The sequence below is a fragment of the Camelus bactrianus genome, chromosome 28 (genome assembly GCF_048773025.1).
Source record: "Camelus bactrianus isolate YW-2024 breed Bactrian camel chromosome 28, ASM4877302v1, whole genome shotgun sequence".
NCBI lineage: Eukaryota > Metazoa > Chordata > Mammalia > Artiodactyla > Camelidae > Camelus > Camelus bactrianus.
Genome location: NC_133566.1, coordinates 18,851,713 through 18,858,839, shown reverse-complemented (window position 1 = coordinate 18,858,839; position 7,127 = coordinate 18,851,713).

Below are 7,127 nucleotides of genomic sequence, written 5' to 3'. Positions count from 1 at the left end.
TAAACACTTGAGTGGGGAGTCGACAGCCCAGGGGCTGGTCAAGACAGCACCAGCCCCAGATGTGGCCACAGGGTCTTTTACTGGAAGGCTCTGCCATCGTTAGCTTCATTCCAGTGGTGCCAGTCCCTTGTTACCAGCTCTTTCCCCCGTGGAGCCCAGACCTAAAACAGGAGCCGCAGTGGGAGGAAGCGAACAAAGAAAGAGATGCTAGGGTGTGTCCTGAAGTAATGCAGCAGCTGTGGGACATAAATTGTCCTGCTGTAGGACTAGGTCCTTGGAGCCAAGGAGCCAGCTGTGGGATAAGAGAAGTGTCCCGTTTTTCACAGCCTGGCATTTTCTTCCCCTAGTTAATCAGCCAGGGTCAGCGAGCCTGTCTGATCACCTCTCTCAGTTCTACTGGGCTCTGTTCTTGAATCACGTTATTTTAATTATTGGAACCAGTCATTGTGAATTGACCAGTGTGTGTCTGGTAGCTGGTAATCCCATTGGGAGGGAGAAGCTCTTGCCTCTGAGAAGGAAAGCTTTTCTGATTCTAAAAAGATGGGTGAGTCACATTCTTACATATCTGCAGTTTTTCCCCCTGTTGGGACAGAAGGGTGGGAAAAACAGGCCCTCACAGAGAGAAAGCAGGAATCCAGAATTCAGAACACAGCCGCCAACCGGTAACAAAGCTTGTGTGGAAACTTAAGCTCCTCCTGCCCCGAGGGTGGCAGGTGGTTCCAGTGAAAACTGACTATCAGCCTCTGGGATTCTGACACTTCGACAAGTCAGCCCAGCTCTGGGACCCTGATGAGAAATCAAAAACTAAGACTTCGGGGGAAGTGAAGGAAGTTGTGTTCTCACAACTTTTAGAAAAATTAATAAAATTTTTAAATGATCAAAGAGCCAGGTCTCAGGAAGTCAGTAACTTCATTATACCTATGCTGGAAAAAGCATCTTTTTAAATGCAGGAGCTAGTAGTATGTTCAGCTACTGCAATAACAAATTCTATTTCTGTGGGAAAAAAACATAGATGAGTGGAAATTGTGCTCTCTCATCTCACCGTGCATCTGAGCGACCTGGGTGTTCACACCACGAACCCACAGCCAGAGCGGCACAGCGCATCTGGGGAGGTGAATTGTCATTTTCGGCAAATAGAAAGGAGAAAATAAATTACCTGGAGTGACTGGAAAACTAAAAAGGGCAAATGAGAGGCGACATCGTATTAAATAGGATGAAGGACACAGAAACATACGTTTTACAGGCACCAAATGAGCCGGCTGGGGGATGCGGAGGGCCAGCGGGGGCTGTGCCGCTGTGAGCTGCCCGCCTTCTCCACCCTCCATCCCATCGCTGGTTTGCCTCGCTCACTGCTCCCTTTGAGCATATAGCTCTGTAAGCTGCCCCCCATCCTTTTTGGCACTGGGCAGTGCAGGAATAAATAAAAATATTGATTCTGAAGTGCTCCCCGATGTATTGTGAAATTAAATTTTAACAGTCAATTTAATTAAAATAAAAAGAGGAATCCTTTTGTTTAATCCCTCATCACTTAAATTAAACTAGTTCCTCTTCTAGCGCTTTTCAGCATTCGTGCCCAGCGTTGGTCGGGGCTGTGTCCCTCGCCTCCTTATGCTCAGCAGTAGACATCTACGTCTAAGGTTTTCTGCGGGTCTTCATTTGCTTTGCAGAAATAGGATCACATTTTAAATCCTTCCCTGCATCCTGCTTTTCCTAAGGATCCCTGGCAATCGCACCAAAGCATTCTTTTAAGTTGTTCTTTTGATGGTTGCATGATACTTTAGGGTGAGGATTGATCACAATTTAGTGATTCCCTACTAATTAACTTGGGGCTGTTTCCGGCTTTTATTTTGCCCAAACAAGATTGAAATGATTATCTTTGTATATTTATTCTTATGTAACAATGCTTCTGCTTTATAGCGGACCTGTTCCCGCAGGTGCTGAGTTAGCATGTGATTTACATCAGACGTTCCTAGATACTGCCAAACTGCTTTCCAGAAGGCTGGAGGCTCTCACAGTACCATCAGCAGCCCCTGCGAGGTGGTCCACATTCTCTCCAGCAGTGAGTGGTGTCTTGCTTTTGATGTTTTCACCCAGTGACATTTGTGTGTAAATGATGGGTTTCCATTTTTCTGCGAAACGTTTTCATAACCTCCACTGACCAAGTCACAAGTCATCCTCTGAAGGTGAAATTTTGGTGTAGAGGTTTTGGCAGGAGACTGAGAACAGATGAATCAACCTTCTTGCCTTAAACACATAGATACACTCAAAGATCTTAATTTAGTTTGGATGCTAAAAGCAGGGCAAGGAAGCGGGTGGGGAGCTTTTGTGTCTCACCAGCAGGCTCTGATCAGGCTCAAATGTGAGACAGCTGTCCTTTGGAAGGTCCTGACTGTCACCATAATCAGGGCTGGTTTACAAGGCAAGCATTCTGTCCCCATCACTTGCCACACACAGGAGCACTCTCGCTCCGAAGTGACATGGATAAAACCCCAACAGTGTGATTCCCTCTTCCGTGCTCAGCTCCTCATGCGCTGGCTGGGCTGGCAGAGTCCTGACAGAAGAAGATGTGAGGAGCCCTTAGGGGAAAGGCTGGCTGCCGTCTGAGCCCCGGCACTCTTTTCTTGTCACTTCCTTCAACCCCCTAGACAGTGGGTGGGCCGCCGGGGATGGGGTTCTGAGTTTCTGCGGGTGGCGCAGGCTTTGAGTGGGGGTCCAGGAAAGGTCTTCCACAAGGGCCTGCTCGTCCTGTGGAAGTCACCCTTCCTCCCATCCCCAAACCAAAACATCAGTGTGGCTGTAGGGAAGATGATGAGGTGGGAGGAAGGGACAACTCAGATTCCATTTTCTCCTGCCCCGAGGCCAGGTGTTCTCGAGCTGTCCCATCTTTTGTGCTGGGCGAGTCGCCCGGTGCTCTTTGCTCCCCAGGTCCCCGAAGCTTGACTGAGGGCTGGAGTGGGGTGAGCTGGAGGGACAGGAGTCACAGCCTCCCTCTTGCCTGGCCTGGCTCTACCAGGCCAGCAGGTCTAGCCAAGCAGGCAGCTTGCGGCTCACAGGATGCTGAGGGGGTTGGGGGGTGGGGTGTGCTGGGGAGGGTGGGCCTCGGCCTCCCACCAACACTTCAAGTCTTCCCCTCTTGCTTTGCCCCCACCCAACCGCAGAGACCTCCACAAAATCTGTGAGAGGCTGCAAACCCTCCTGTCGGTGGAACACAGCCTTTTGGGAGGAGGCAGTTCATGCCTTCCGCCTGTGCTAACACCAGCTGGGTATTTACCTGTTGACTTGTTTGTCGTTTTTCCTCGGGCCGGCACGAGGATGTGGCGAGTGAGTCCCCAAGGGCACTCACTCTGGGGACCAGCCCTGTGTCCGTGTCCCCGAGATGATGTAAGCCCTGGGGATCAGGGACAGCATCTGTTCACACGTTCGCGCCAAGAACATGTAAGGTGCTCAGTTAGCATCTAATTTGTGGAGCGTGTGTTCTCCAGGGGGTCTGTCAGTTGTCCTCAGCAGAGTAAACATTAAAAGGTGGAGAAGTCAGTCCTCACTGCCTTGAGGGGCCCAGAAAGGTTGGGCTGGGAGCCAAGAGGAGAGGTGCTGAGGGGGCCAAGAGGGAGGGCAGCTGTCCCAGCTCACTAACCTGACAGCAGCCTGCCCTGCCGTGGACTCCGAGGACCTCCTAGGTGTTCATTCATGCAGACTTTGGCCTGGGGCTTGGGAATGCTGATCATCTGTGCAGATGGTGGGACAGGGCCAGAGGGCTCCCACAAGCCTTGGTCCTCCCACCCCCGACCCTGCCAACTCCAGGAAATGAGGGTTTGGCTAGACAAGAGGGAACTGGGGCCTAGAAGGCTCTTTGGTAAGTGCGATGAACAAGATGTGAGCCTGGAGGACTGAGTGTGCCCAGCGGCGGGGCACACAGAAGGTGCCCAAGTGAATATATTTGAACCCGCAGCCTAAGGAGCGGGGCGCTAACTGCAGGGAGAGGGGACAGTTGATTAGTTCACATAACTCGGGGACAGGGACAGAGATGGTCTGCAGTTAATCTCATAGGAACAACAGCAACTAAAATAATATATGAACAGAGGGGAGGGTATAGCTCAGTGGTACAGGGCGTGCTTAGCATGTACAAGGCCTTGGGTTCATCGTTCAATCCCCAGCATCTCCGTTAATAAATAAATCAAATTACTTCCCCCCACCCCAATAATAATGAACAGAGACTTAGGCAGTTTGCATTCAAATTTAGAAGCCTAAGCTAAGCTCTTAGATGGGTACTCGCATGCAAAAGGCAGTAAGTTAATGGCAAAAAACCCGACCCCGGAGAGCCAGGGATATGGCACAGGACCCGAAGTGCTGTATTCAGCACCCCTGCTTTGAGCTTGGTAAGAATCACACGTGTCACGCATGTTTCGTTGGCTCCCAAACCGACCCGGTGGGGGGGATACGGTTCCCTGCTGTCGGCGCCGTCACACTGGGTGATGCGGCTGGGTCTCCAGGACCCGCTGACTCGCGGCCACTGAGGAGTTCAGTGACGCATTGAGGAGGTTTCCCAAGAAGCGACAGAGGAGATCTCTTTCATCCTCCACACCTGGAAACGGGGCTCTGAAGACGGGGCTCTTTCGCTCTTTCCCTTTGACTGGGTGGTAGATTCGGATCAGCTCGGCGGCCCACGTGGGGGCCGGGAATCACTTTCTGAAAACAAGCTGCTCACTTCCTACCGGCGGCGGGGAGGCAAGCGGGCGGGGGCGGGGCTGAGTCAGGATGAAAGGGAGTGGGCGCGGGAGCCCCCTTCCTCCTTTGAACTCAGCCCCGCTGGCTGCCACACCTGCAGGCTGCTGCCCAGAATCTTCCATCCTCGTTTCCCGCCGAGAGGAAGGGAGGGGAGGGGGCCAGCACTGCCCTAGACCCTTCTATCTGTGGTCGTTCAAGGCCAACAGCAACACGCACAGGGCGAGACTCCTGGAACTCCCATCGCAGAGGAAAGAACTGAGGCGGCGGGTTTATGATGCCCAGGGTCACACAGCTGTAGCGCTGGTCCTGGTTGTCCGGCTGCCTGCATCACAACGATTTCCACTGTACAGATTTTTATTTTTTATTTATTGTTTCAATTATTTTGATATATATATATATATTTTTTTTTTTACTGAAGTACAGTCAGTTTACAATGTTGTATCAGTTTCTAGTGTACAGCACAGTGCTTCAGTCATACATGATCTTACATAGATTCGTTTTCATGTTCTTTTTCACCATAAGGTACTACAAGATATTGAACACAATTCCCCATGTTATATGATATAAACCTGTTGTTTATCTGTTTTATATATATTAGTTAGTATCTGCAAATCTCAACTCCCAGTTTATCCCTTCCCACCCCTTTCCCCTCTGGTAACCATAAGTTCATTTTCCACATCTGTGATTCTGTTTCCCACTGTATAGATTTTTAAAATCATGATCCATGAACAAATTCCTCATTGACACTGATTCCGGTTTTTTAATACAATAACCAAAGCCTCTTTTAAGAGGCTGCTTCTTTTTTCCCCCAAACGTTCTTTTTTCCCCCAGTTATAAAAGAATAAGATGATTGTCATAAAAAATTCACACAACACAGAAATGTACACACAGAAATGGATGTTCCCCAGAGTAACTGCCATTGACAGCTTGGAGTATATCCTTCCACACCTTTTTCTATTCAAATAGGAACAAGTAGATACAGAGGCCTTGATACATTATTACAGAAAAAAGGAAATCGAACAATAAGATTCAATTTTCTGTATCCTATATCTTTTGTATTATATGTTGTATTTTGTAAGATTTCAATTTTCTGCTTAAAAAGTACATGCAGGAAAAATCTGGAAGAACAAGAAACTTTCAAATGCCGATTTTGCACATTTCTGCAATGTTCTGTGCTTGGATTTTTAAAATATCTCCAAGTATAGAAGTATAATGAAGTGTAATGTGTATCTATTTCCATAGCCATCTGTGAGGGGTGACCTCATGACTGTATAACTCTGACTTTTCACAAACTGAACACACATGGAGAAGCAGAACACTCCCACCCCAAACCTTGTGATCATTCCTGCACCATGGGTACCTGTATCCTGACTTCTCACTTACATAGACTTTTTGTCTATTTAAAATATCTGTGCTTGAATTTTAACAGTGACGGCGTATTGCATTTAAAATGAGAATATTCAGTTTATGCCAGTTATAAAATTCTGGTTTTTGAAGTGAAAAAAAAAAAGTGAATGAAGGGCTGAAAATGGCAAAATATTCTTCTTCTTATGGGTGAGCTGTATTCCATTACATATATAAGCTGCATCTTCTTTATCCATTCATCTATTGATGTGCACTGAGGATGCTTCCATATCTTGGCACTTATAAACAATGCTGCTGTTAATAGCGGGGTGTATGTATCTCTTTGAATTAATTCTTATTTTGTGGTTGGCTTTATTCCTTTGATAACTGTGTAAGTTTAAAAAGCTAAAGCTTGGGGGAAGGTGTAGCTCAGTGGTAGAGCACATGCTTAGCATGCACAAGGTCCTGGGTTCAATCCCCAGTACCTTCGCTAAAAGAAAGGTTAATTTAAAACTAAGTAAGTAGACCTAATTACCCCCCTAAAAAGCTAAAGCTCCAACCGTTTTAGGAACAATGAACAGTACATATATGTAAATTAAAAAATACATGTGCAGTACATTGTGTATATGTATTTATATGCAATATATTGTATGTGTGCAGTCAAATTGTAATAATTCTACCTAATAAAACTGAAAAATGAAAAAAAAAGGGGAATATTCAATATAAATGTTAAAAGACTCGCAGATGTGGTGGCCATCATTTGATGCTGGCGTTAGGGGTCTAGCACACGCCTTAACAGCTGCACGGGGTCCCTTACATTGCAATTGATCCAACTGGTTCCTTCTGAGGGACATTTGGATTATCCCCAATTTTCGCTAATAAGCAGAGCTCTGAGGAACAACATGATGCTTGTTTCTTTGTGCATGTCATGCTGAGATGTGCTTCTTTAAGAGACACGCCGACAAGTGAAATTTCTCGTCAAAAGATAGCTAAATTAAGAAAAAAAAAATTTTTTTTTTGATATTTTGCCGTAACGGCGCTCCAGAAAGTAGTCAATG